At 43.0% G+C, this 11,704-nt stretch overlaps 1 non-coding gene across 1 annotated transcript; it reads left to right on the forward strand.

Annotated features, from left to right (window-relative positions):
- The first annotated feature begins 7,064 nt into the window (after positions 1 to 7,064).
- LOC121452631 lies at positions 7,065 to 7,231 on the forward strand. The gene has a single exon (XR_005974877.1). It is a non-coding gene; the product is annotated as a U1 spliceosomal RNA (small nuclear RNA).
- Positions 7,232 to 11,704: the final 4,473 nt, after the last annotated feature.

The raw sequence follows: 11,704 nt of genomic DNA on the forward strand, positions 1-11,704 counted from the left end.
CCCTGTTTTAGAATCAAACAGATCCATTTATATACTGGCTTCTTTATACGTTGGTGATAAGATCTTGGCAAGTTGCTTATTTTTTCATGTACTTTGGCTTCTTTCCTTGGAAAGTGAGGATTGTCGGGTTCCAGGTGTTTCATGATTTACAGTCAACAGAGATAACATCACCAAAAGGCTTTCATACAGAGCCTGGCACGTCAACTTACCATTGGCCATTGACCACGGTCTCAGTCTGTTGTGTGCTGTTATAACAAAATATCAGAGAGAGAGAGAGAGAGATTTGTTTGACTCAAGTTCTGATCGCTGTAATATCCAAACAAACAGTAAGGTGCTGTGTATCTGCCTCATAATGGGATAGAAAAGCAGAGGGAAGTGGGCTTCTGTCATGCAAGTGAGGTAAGATGTCACACTTGCTCAGAACAAGTGCTGCTCTTAGCGTAACCTGATGTGGGGTTCCCCTGTATGCTGTGAATACCATTGGTTAATAAAGAAAGCTGGCTTGAGCCTATAGCAGGGCAGAACAGAGGTAGTGGGGAAAAGTAAACTGAATGCTGGGAAAAAGAAGGCAGAGTCAGGAGAAGCCATGTAGCCCTGCCAGAGACAGATGCTGGGAACTTTACCCAGTAAGCCACAGCCATGTGGTGATACACAGATTAATAGAAATGGGTTAAATTAAGATGTAAGAGTTAGCCAGTAAGAAGCTAGAGCTAATGGACCAAGCAGTGATTTCATTAAAACAGTTTTTTGTGTGGTTATGTAGGGGCTGAGCAGCCAGGAACACACAAGTGACCTCCTACTACAGTAACCTGCCAAAATGGGGATCACCTATGAGAGGATCATTGCTCTTTCTTTCATGAGCTGTACCGCCGTTGTCTAATCATCTCCCACTAGGTCTGAAAAGCCTTCCACTGTGACACCACCGCACTGGTTACCAACCTCATAACACATGACAAACATATCACACTATAGTAGTAACAATATTGCTTAGAAACAAAATTATTGCTCTATACGAATCAAAATTACATAAAAATGACACCAGGGCATGTACCATAAAACAATTGAGTGAGAAACTCTGCTGGGGGCTGGGTGTGGTGTTGCATATTTGTTTGTTTGTCTGTTCTTTCAAGAGAGGGTCTCCCTATATAATTCTAACTGTCCTAGAACTCACTATTTAGAGCAGGCTGGCCTCAAACTCAAAGATCCACCTCGGGATTAAAGGCCACCACCACCCGCAAACTACAACCTGAACTGGAAGTTGATCTAGCAGCCTTTTTTCAGTTCACTCCTTCAAGAACATTTGTAAAGGGCCATTGCAGGCTAGGATGCATGTGGTAGGTGTTGCAAATACAGAGATAAAGAAGATAAAAGCCGCGCCCTTAAAGAACCCACAAGCCTGAAGAAATGCAGGGCTTCAGGAGTGAGCTGATAAATACAGGGAGGGAGGTTTGCTCAAAGCAGTCTGTAGTCAGCCCAGCTCGACCTGACAAGGCTCGGGGCTCATGGTTGTGATCAGCTTCATCTCCCTGGTGGGAGGAGAGTAGGGGATCAGGATCTATAATATCAGAAGGTCCCTTCGAGAAACACAGCTGTCAAATGCAGAGGCAGCCCATGTGGGTAGTGCTCTCCCTGGCGCTCGCCTGCCATTCACGTGTCTTCTGGAGATTGCCCTGTAAAGCTCTGCATCGTTTATAGTTTTGATGGTCTATCTTATCTAATTTCTCATATAGGAAAAAGAACAGCACAGCAAAAAAAACAGTTGTCAGCAGCCATATCCAGGCTTGTAGACTGGGGCAGAGTAGAAGGGGGAGACAGGACTAGCAGAGAGGCAACAAAAGAAAGGAGAATCTGTGCGGATGGACACGGCAGTAATGGGGCAGCCTAAGGGAACAGAAATAGGAGCCAAAAGGGGAAACGTAATGCAAACCAGAAATCTGGCACACACACTTACAAAACAAACAACAACAGAAAATAGGAAGGAAGAGAAAAGAACATCTGATCAGAGAAGGCTAGATAAGAGCAAGAGCAATTTAGGAGCAGACGGGGATTGGTGAGCTCCAAACCCCAGAACAAAGAAGAGAAACAGAAGGCTGAGGACTGAGAACAAGAGTTCCAGATGAGCCTTTCAGCAGGGTACTGGTCTACAGGGAGCTGTAGGGTGGTGCAGAAACGATCTAGAAAGTCCGCAGATACATTTGACAATTATTCATTCCATTTATTCATCTCAGTAGTTAGGAAGTCAGAAAGTCCCTGTCCTCACAAAGCCAGTGGCTCCCTGTGGAGTCAGACAGTTGAGCAAGCAGTTAGTATAGACTGTAGTATACCACCAGGACGGGGCAAGCACACAGCAGTTAGTATAGACTGTAGTATACCACCAGGATGGGGCAAGCAAACGGCTAGGAGGCAACTGTAGGATCCCCCGAAGACTACCATTGTCGGCCACAAACCCAGAGGCTGCTCCTGAGTCTGTTCCCAGGTCCACAGTCGCCAGTTTAGGGTTGTACACAACTTAGTCAAACTAACAAAGCCCCCAGTTCACCAAGTTATTTATAGTAATAAGAATGAGTATGACAGGTTGGGATAGTTGTATGCTACGATTGATATAGTCCTTCCTGTTAGACAAATCTGAGTAGGTCTGATCGCTCTCAGAGATGAGATCACAAGGGAATGATGCAGATAATCCAAAGGCTCAGATCAAAGAATTCAGAGTCCGTGTGTTCTTCTGTGTGCCTGCACCATTATATACCTCAAAGGAAATGCCTGTGTTCACGGCCAGGGCACCCATGCTGGGCACCATGAGTGAGGCTGCCGGGAAGTCTTTCTTGGTTTCCCCATACCCTCTCCCACTTCAATATAACTCACTGGATAGAATTTTTCTCAGGCAGGTTTGTCCTCCTAAGGTAGCATGAGGATTGTCAAATTATATTTGGTACTCAAAACCTGTTAGGATCAGACTTTGCCTAATATGTAATATACACGTTATATGTAATGTCATAGTTTAATAATTCTAGGTTCATGTGTGAGGTGTAATATTAAACTCTTTTGGGGAAAGTCCTGCTTATTTTCATTCATTAGATCTAGACTACAGTAAGAATAAGTGACTTTGGCCAATGAATAGCACAGAGCAAAGGGGAGGAAGAAACTGAGTTATCTGTTGTTGGCAGGGGTCACTAGTTAGCTGTTGTTGGTAGGGATGACTAGTTATCTGTTGTTGGCAGGGGTCACTAGTTAGCTGTTGTTGGTAGGGATGACTAGTTAGCTGTTGTTGGCAGGGGTCACTAGTTATCTGTTGTTGGTAGGGTTGACTAGTTAGCTGTTGTTGGCAGGGGTCATTAGTTAGCTGTTGTTGGTAGGGATCACTAGTTAGATGTTGTTGGCAGGGATCACTAGTTGGTTGTTGTTGGCAGGGATCACTAGTTAGCTGTTGTTGGCAAGGATCACTAGTTAGCTGTTGTTGGTAGGGATCACTAGTTAGCTGTTGTTGGCAGGGATTCCTAGCTAGCTCTGTAGCAGGGTTTGGCTGACAGTCATCAGAGTGGTAACAGCTTCTAGGTAGGTACTGTCTTCAAGACTCATACCAAGAAAGCCAAGCAGGGTAACACTCTCCTATAAGTGAGTAAGGTCTGTGATTGGTTGGCCTTACACAGGGTATCAGCTGTGGAACTCGAGTAACTCAGTGTGCTGGCTAGTTTGTCAAGTTGACACAAGCTAGAGTCATCAGAGTGGAGGAACTCAATTGGGAAAATGCCTCCATAGGACTGGGCTGTTGGCAAGACTGAGGGGCATTTTCTTAATTAGTGATTGACATGTGAGGATCCAGCCTGTTGTGGTAACACCACCCTGGGCACAGGGTCCTGTATTCTATAAGCCAAATAAACCCTTTCCTTCTCCAGTTGCTTTGGTCGTGGTGTTTCATTGCAGTAAGAGAAACCCTGACTAGGACAGTCAGGTACCTGGGTCTTAGGCTTCTGCCACTCTCTTCCCATTGGGGGTGTTACCGTGACACCTTACGCAGTAGAAAACAACACTGGCGTTACCTTATAGCTTTCTTTCATCAAATAAGAATTAATATGAGAGAGTGTGACAGCTCACATCTGTAACCCCAGTCCAGGAGAGGGGAAGGCAGGAGAATTAGAAGTTGAAAGCTAGCCTGAGCTATAGGAGACTCTAACACAATAAACAAATAGAAATAAAACAGCAAACAACAGAACAGACTTGCCATAAAAGGAAGAAGATAGAGGTTGACAGTGGTTTCTTTCTTTCTTTCCTTCCTTCCTTCCTTCCTTCCTTTCTTTCTTTTCTCCTGTTTCTTTCTAAAAGAGGAAAAGATACGTTCTTCCCTTGAGGACAGGCTCTGAATTGCACAAAGGAAGGAATGGAGTGTCTCTCCCAAACTAGGTGGTGAAACGACATGTGACTTCTTGCTCACTTTGAGACACGTGCAGGGAAGGAAGCTGCCCTGCTGTAAGGAGACGGGAACATAGGTCAACTGTCAACAGTTCATGGTGGGAGCTGCCTTCCAACTAAGTCTCCAGCCTGCAAGTAAATGAATTCTGGTGACAGCTTGACCCTGTAGAATCCAATCCTTGCTCTAAACTGCTCTTAAGCTTCTAAGCCCCAGACACTGTTAGCCAGTGATTTATTAAAGTACTGCATTTGAGGGTAACTTGTTACAGCGCAGTAGTGGATTGACAACAGGGAAGAGGAACGGAGACAAAACACAGCAAAGGAAGAGTCTTCAGAAAAAAACACACAGCCTGTAAATCATCCTTACACAGTAGCAGTAAAATTCACTCAGAGACTAGCGCAGACACTTGATAAATTGCCAAAGCAACAGATTTAGATCCCAGAATGTCATGGCTTCTGGAGGAACACAAAAAAAAAAATGTTTTACAATTGAAAAAGTTTCCAAATGAAAATGACACTCTGGATAAGCCGTGGTGTGTGGAAATCCAGGAGTCCATTTGGTGAGAAGTAAGATAAAACAGGGGAGGCAAGGAGGGGAAAGGGGGACTGGGAGGGAAATTCTGTGTGGCAGCCAGAGAACCAGAAACAGAGAGAAGAAATCATTGAAACCGAAGAAAATAGGCAGGCAGGTTTGTGAAACCTAAAAACGGCACCAACACAAGACTCCACTCAGAGGCATTGTAGATAGACGGAAATGTGGTTTGGAGAGTAGTGGCCTCCCCATCAAAGGCTCATCTGAGGAAGGCACTGGTACCCAGTGTGCTGTTCTGGGATGGGGTTCTGGGAGATGTGAGCAGATTCATGAGTACACTCGCTTGATCAATGGATTAATCCACTCAATGGATTGATCCACTGAATGGATTGATCCACACTGAATGGACCACTAGGGAGTGGTAGACCTCCTGGAAGCTGGGAGCTGATTAGAGGAAACAGGTCACTAAAAAAGACCTGTGAAGGGTATGTCTTATCCTTGGCCTTTCCTCTCTGTCTCTGTTCTCAAACCAGCAACGTCTGCTACTATGGTACTCTACCTCCCTGCAGGACCACTGCAATAAAACCAGCTGATGATAACCCTGAAACCTCCCAGATCATGAATCTAAATACCCCTTTCCTCCCTCTAGGCTTTCCCATCCTCAAGAATTTTGTCAGTGATGCAAAATGACTCATAAAAGGAGTAAAAAGAAAATGTGAACACAGCAGGAGAAGTTACAGAGGAGAGAGAAGTCGGCAAGAACAACCTGAGTGGCCCCAGGACCACTGCTACACAACCCACCTCTACAACGATCCTCTTGACTATGAGAGAAATTGCGATGAAATCAAACTCCTTCTGATGCTCTGGGCTTGTGCTGGTTATTTTCTTAAGGGGAGGCTGAAGCTTCATTGGCACTGGCAAGTACCTGAGCATTAGAGATAATAAAGTTGAAAACAGAACTCCTGGAAGGCTGGCCTCGCACTCCATTTGCAATGCCCCCTCCTGGCTTCAGCACATAAATTTGGTTTGATTCTGAGGAAAACGGAATTGAAATTCATAGCACTAGTGATTTTTCCATCTCAGTCAGGAAGCTAGTATGGCATTGTAATCATCGGAGGCACTCAGGGGTTTTGAATTTAGACCAACTTCCTTTTCATAATTTTACTGCAAATATTAGTTATAGCCAGTGCCATGAGACCTAAAATCATACTAAGAAGAAACTCGACCTTGAGGATTATAAAGCCAATAACAGAACTTCTGAAAAGAGCTGGACTGAGTGTCTTTGTATTAGGAGATTGTCATCAATACAATGGGACATAAACCTCTTAAAAATAGAGTCAGTCTACGAACCGCCTTTTAACTGTGTGAAATAAACAAAAACTCGAGACAAATGTGACTAGAATCCAATGCTTTACAGGGACAGCTTGAAATAAGGCACGAATATTCATGCAATCCGATGTAATATGCATAACAATAGAAATGCTGAAAATATACTGCTTGGGAAAATGCTAATGAAACATTAATAAGCAAAAAATCTCGGTGCAGAATCAGCTGAGGAAAAGGACTATCAGGGCGAGGAGTCTAATGTTTATGGAGAAGCAAAGGTTAAGAAATGTGGAGAGGCAGAATTAGAATACAGTTCAAGGTAGTCTGCTTTATTTTAGGAAAACACCGTGAGAGGAAAAAAAAAATCAAAGCATGTTCCAAAATTTATTTTAAAAAGAATCGCAATTTACTATCTCTCTATATTAGAAACCTACGGAATTCTAGCTTTTCTTTATGTTTTCTTGTTTTTGAAATACCTACAATCACCCGTATCATTGTTTAAAATACCCTTTTTATAAATTGTATTTCAGGCTTAAGGCCAGTATTGTATATAAATAAGAAAAAGAGCCTGTGTAAGTTGGAGGTTACAAAAATAATATTATTATAAGGATGACAAGAACAGACAGATTTTGTTTTCATTTTGATGACAACTATGTAGGTCTCGATTCAGTATAAACAACGATAGAGAGACTGAAGCAGCAAAGGACAAAAATATAAAAAGAGTGAGAAAAAAAGAAAAAATGCATTAGAGTCATGAGAGTATTATTTTTCAAAAGGTAAAACAAACACTGGTAGGGTTATACTTACCTGACTGACAGGGAAGACACCATGATCAGAAAGGTGGTTTCCCCAGGGCGAAGCTCATCCATTGCATTCCAAGTGTGCTGACCCTGTGGTGTTCCCAGATGTGGGAAACTCAACTGCACAATTTGTGGTAGTGGAGGACCGTATTGACACTCTCCCTTTTTAAAAATAAAAATTAAGCCGGGCAGGGGATGGCACACACCTTTAATTTCAGCACTTGGAAGGCAGAGGCAGGTGGATCTCTAAGTTACAGGCCAGCCTGGTCTACAAAGTGAGTTCCAGGATAACCAAGTCTACACAGAGAAACCCCACCTCAAAAAACCAAATTAATAATAATAATAATTAATAATAATAAATGGAAAATCCACTGAATAGACCATTGGGACAGTATTTTACTGTATATAATTTTAAATTATGATGTGTCTATACATTGCAATGGTAGTGAGGTGTTTCTACCCAGACACAAGTAGAGCACACCTACACGACATCTAAGGGAATATGTAATATCCAGTTCACTCAGAGAGGCGGAGAGGCCAAAGAATAAGTTTGAAGTGTGAATTTACTCTCTTGTTCTCTTGCTTTTGCGCATCTCCTGATACCTGTGGACTTCGTGGGCGTCCACTGAACCCTCCAAGGAAGAAAAGGAGCAGCAAGGTGTCAGGATTCAGACTTCCTCTGTTGGTTGCTGGGTGAGGCTTGGGCACTCCATTATCCCCATTAGGTAAAGCAGGAGGAACCTCGCAGTGGGGCAGCCCTAGAGAGAGTGCTGACACCGTTATGCCAGCTGGCTCAGATTCACCATTCCCACCCGCCGAAAGCCTTATGCTGGCCCGTCACCTGGCAGGATGCACTCAGGCAGTGCCCTGGCCAGCCAGGGTCCTATGGCTGCTGGGCCACTACATGGTCTATAAGCAGGTGCAAAAGGCCCTTTTAAGAAACAAGCTCTGCCCTCCTGCTCTCTCTTTCCAGCTAATCTTCTGGAAATTTGGCCTTGAACTCAGAGATCTGCCTGCTTCTGCCTCCCCAGTGCTGGGATTAAAAGTGTGTGCCACCGCCGCCCGTCAAGTTTTCTGTTTTGAGTGAGTGAAAAGCAGACTTTTTCTGGTAGAGAATGTTTACTTAAATAAAAAATAAGAGATGGAAAATGGATTTACGTAGCTTGCAGTTGTGACAGAGAGCATCCCACAAGGACACAGAAATCATTTAGAATGTTAAGGAACTGTTTGACCCAAAATAGTAGTGCAACCAGCTTTTTGGAGAAAATGAATAAAAATAAAAGTTCATAACAAAAATCTATAAAATGAGTAAGCAAGGACATTAATGTTTAAATTATATTCTGTTTACAGTGTGGATTAAACACACGAGGAACACTGAAGATACACATTGATATATGCCAATAATGAAGATTGACATTTGATAAATACAGTTGTGAATGTTTCCCATCCTCTCTCTTTTTTTATATTGAACTTCTAATGTTTTAAACGGAAATGTAAGTCTCACGAGTACAGCATTGATAGCTTCAGAGCGAGAAATTATTGTCAACTTTATTTTTTCATGAGTAGTGCTGACCTGTGTCCCACTTCCCATCAACACTAGAGGCTCCTGCAATTATGCAATTAAAGCCATCGGGGATGACCAGCCAGCCCTACAAGCTGTGAGGAGATGGAGGACTTTAGAGGAGGCAGCCCTGCGGAAAATGGCTGCTTTGCTAATGCTTTCGGCGGGTGGGAATGGTGAATCTGAGCCAGCTGGCATAACGGTGTCAGCACTCTCTCTAGGGCTGCCCCACTGCGAGGTTCCTCCTGCTTTACCTAATGGGGATAATGGAGTGCCCAAGCCTCACCCAGCAACCAACAGAGGAAGTCTTGTCCATCACCTTTCCCAGTGAAGTCTTCCAGTGTATTCTTTTATATCATCCTGGTTTTCCTCATAATTTTGTAATTTGTTTTCTATTTATTTGCTTCATGACTTTTTCCCAATCTGACTGTAGCAATAGGAATAATTTTGTTTTATCCCAATGATCTTTCTGTGTAATGTCACTTCTAATGTGATGGCTAGAGCCGAGTAAGTACTACAAATAATGTTGAGTTCATGGGCATACTCTCTCTCAGAGAGCCACTACATCTATAACAAAAACCACTCCTAGCCAGGTGGTGGTGGTGGTACACGCCTTTAATCCCAGCACTCAGGAGGCAGAGGCAGGTGGCTCTCCGTGAGTTCAAGGCCAGCCTGGACTACAGAGAGATTTCCAGGACAGGTTCCAAAGCTACAAAGAAACCCTGTCTCAAAAAACAAAATTACAACAACAAAAACAAAGAAACGAAACACTCCTTAATCTGTGCCAAATACGGTTGGTTGCATGTCCAATATTTTCCAAGGCTATTCTTACTCACTTTCTTGGTGCAACTCTCAGCATTAATAATTCTGACTCACTGGGATGTGCAACAAGAATGTGAAATGTAATCTAAATACATTATCTTGGCCCATGAGGCAGTATCTCGAACACACTGTTATTTCGTTGATGACAAACTCAGGCCGAAAGCTTTCCATCCTCCCTGGATTGTTGCCTGCCCACAAAGGCAAGTTTCATAGAGCTCTTTTTTTTTTTTTTTTTTTTTGTAGTTTCTCTGCAATTTTGGAGCCTGTCCTGGAACTAGCTCTTGTAGACCAGGTTGGCCTTGAACTCACAGAGATCCACCCGCCTCTGCCTCCGAGTGCTGGGATTGCACAGATCTCTTTAAAATGGCAGGTTCTGTTTAAACACGCAGAGAAGCCAGGGCGGGCTGCACCGCTGTCAAGACTGAGCTGCTACTGTAACACAGAACAAACAATGCTCTTGCCCTCACTCTATATTCCTTCAACCCGTCATTTTTTGGAGACCTTGTGAGTAGAAGGTGTGGTTCAAGAGAAATTTCCAAGGAAAACAAAAGAGTAGCCACAGTTCGAAATACTGATATTAACTTCACAGCCAGGCCTGGTGGCAAGGCCTGGAATCCCTGAGTCAAGATGTGAAAAATCTCAAGTTTAAGCCCTGTCTGGGCTACTGCTGAGGGTTCAAGGCCACTCTAGGCCGCGCTAAGAGATCTTATCTCAAAGTGTAAAAGGGGGGTAGGGTGGGGCAGGACGCTGCTCAGTGGAGGAATGCCTGGCTAGCTGCTGTGACGCTTTTCAAATGTATCATCTATGCAAGCGTACACAGCAGAAGATATAGCTGTTGGTATTCTAAATATGACGATCTCACCTTTATACAGCCACTGAGAAATCCCAGACAATCGTACTTGTTCAAATCCTCTCTCAGTACTTGCTGATATGTTATAGACTTCACGTGGTTTCCTGAAAGCGTCTCTTTCTAAGAAAGACAACCTTATTCCATCAGAATCTACGTATTTCCTGAGAAAACAGTCTTCCCAGTATCTGTGGCTGTGTTCCAGCAGCGTCCTCAGGAAAGGGTTCACCAAGATGTAACCTCTCTGAGTTGTTAGGACTCCCTGAAGGAGTTTTACTGTGTAGCAGGGCAACATCTTTCAGAAGGATGTGGTCACTAAATAGAATCTAGGTGACTGTTTCTACCACTTAACAGTTGGGAAAACTTGGGAGGCCCTTTAAAGTTTCTATTTTTCCTCATGTACAAAATGAAGTCATTGAATTAAACCAATGATTTAAAATACTTAGCAACAAGACTCCTAGTTTAATGAGATGTTTTGTCAAAGCCTGAGGAATATAATATGACTAAAGCTTGAAATAAAATATAATTTCAATCTACTGAAAATTTAAAAATTATTTGTGTCCATTTGAGTATTAAATATACTAATTCCCATTTGTAAGTTATGGTTTTCTGGATGTCTGTACCTGTAGGAACCCTCCTGCAACCCTGAGCAAGCAGGTTGATAACTTATTTCTCCCAGACTAAGTTTCCAAAGACAGACTAAATAATCACACAAGTAAATATATATATAGTAGAAGCAAGTGCTAAAAATAGGAAGTGGCTAGTTCTGGTCAGAGCATCAGGAACAATCCTGAAGATGTCTATGATACGGCATTCGTCCAAAGGTCGGACTAACAAATAGGCCAGGCAGGGGCAGATTTCCAAGTGGACAGACATAATCAGTTTATAGTTAGTAATTATGACATTGCTTTTATTCTGCAGGTGACTAGAAAGCTACTGGAGTTCTTTTGTTGTTGTTTATTTGTAGTTTCTGATTTGGTTTTTCAAGACAGGATTTGTCTGTGTAGCCCTGGCTGTCCTGGAACTCACTTTGTAGACCAGGCTGACCTCAAACTCACAGAGATCCGCCTGCCTCAGCTTTCCAAGTGCTGGGATTAAAGGTGTGCGCTACCACTGCCCATCTTAAATTTTAATTGCTTTTTTTGTTGTTGTTTTGTTTTTTTCTTAGAAACAAGGTTTCTCTGTGTAAACCTAGCTGGCTCCTGGAGATTTTATGCTGTAGTCTTGTAGCCTTTCTCTCTCTCTCTCTCTCTCTCTCTCTCTCTCTCTCTCTTCTTCCTTCTTTCCTTCCTTTCTCTCTCTCTCTTCCTTCTTTCCTTCCTTTCTCTCTCTTTCCTTTCTTTCTTCCTTCTTTCTCTCCTTCCTTCCTTCTTTCCTCCTTCCTCCCTTCCTTCTTTCTCTCTCTCTCT

Source organism: Microtus oregoni, unplaced genomic scaffold (genome assembly GCF_018167655.1).
Source record: "Microtus oregoni isolate MIOR12 unplaced genomic scaffold, Mior012 000009F_ref0000495, whole genome shotgun sequence".
NCBI classification, from domain to species: Eukaryota; Metazoa; Chordata; class Mammalia; order Rodentia; family Cricetidae; genus Microtus; species Microtus oregoni.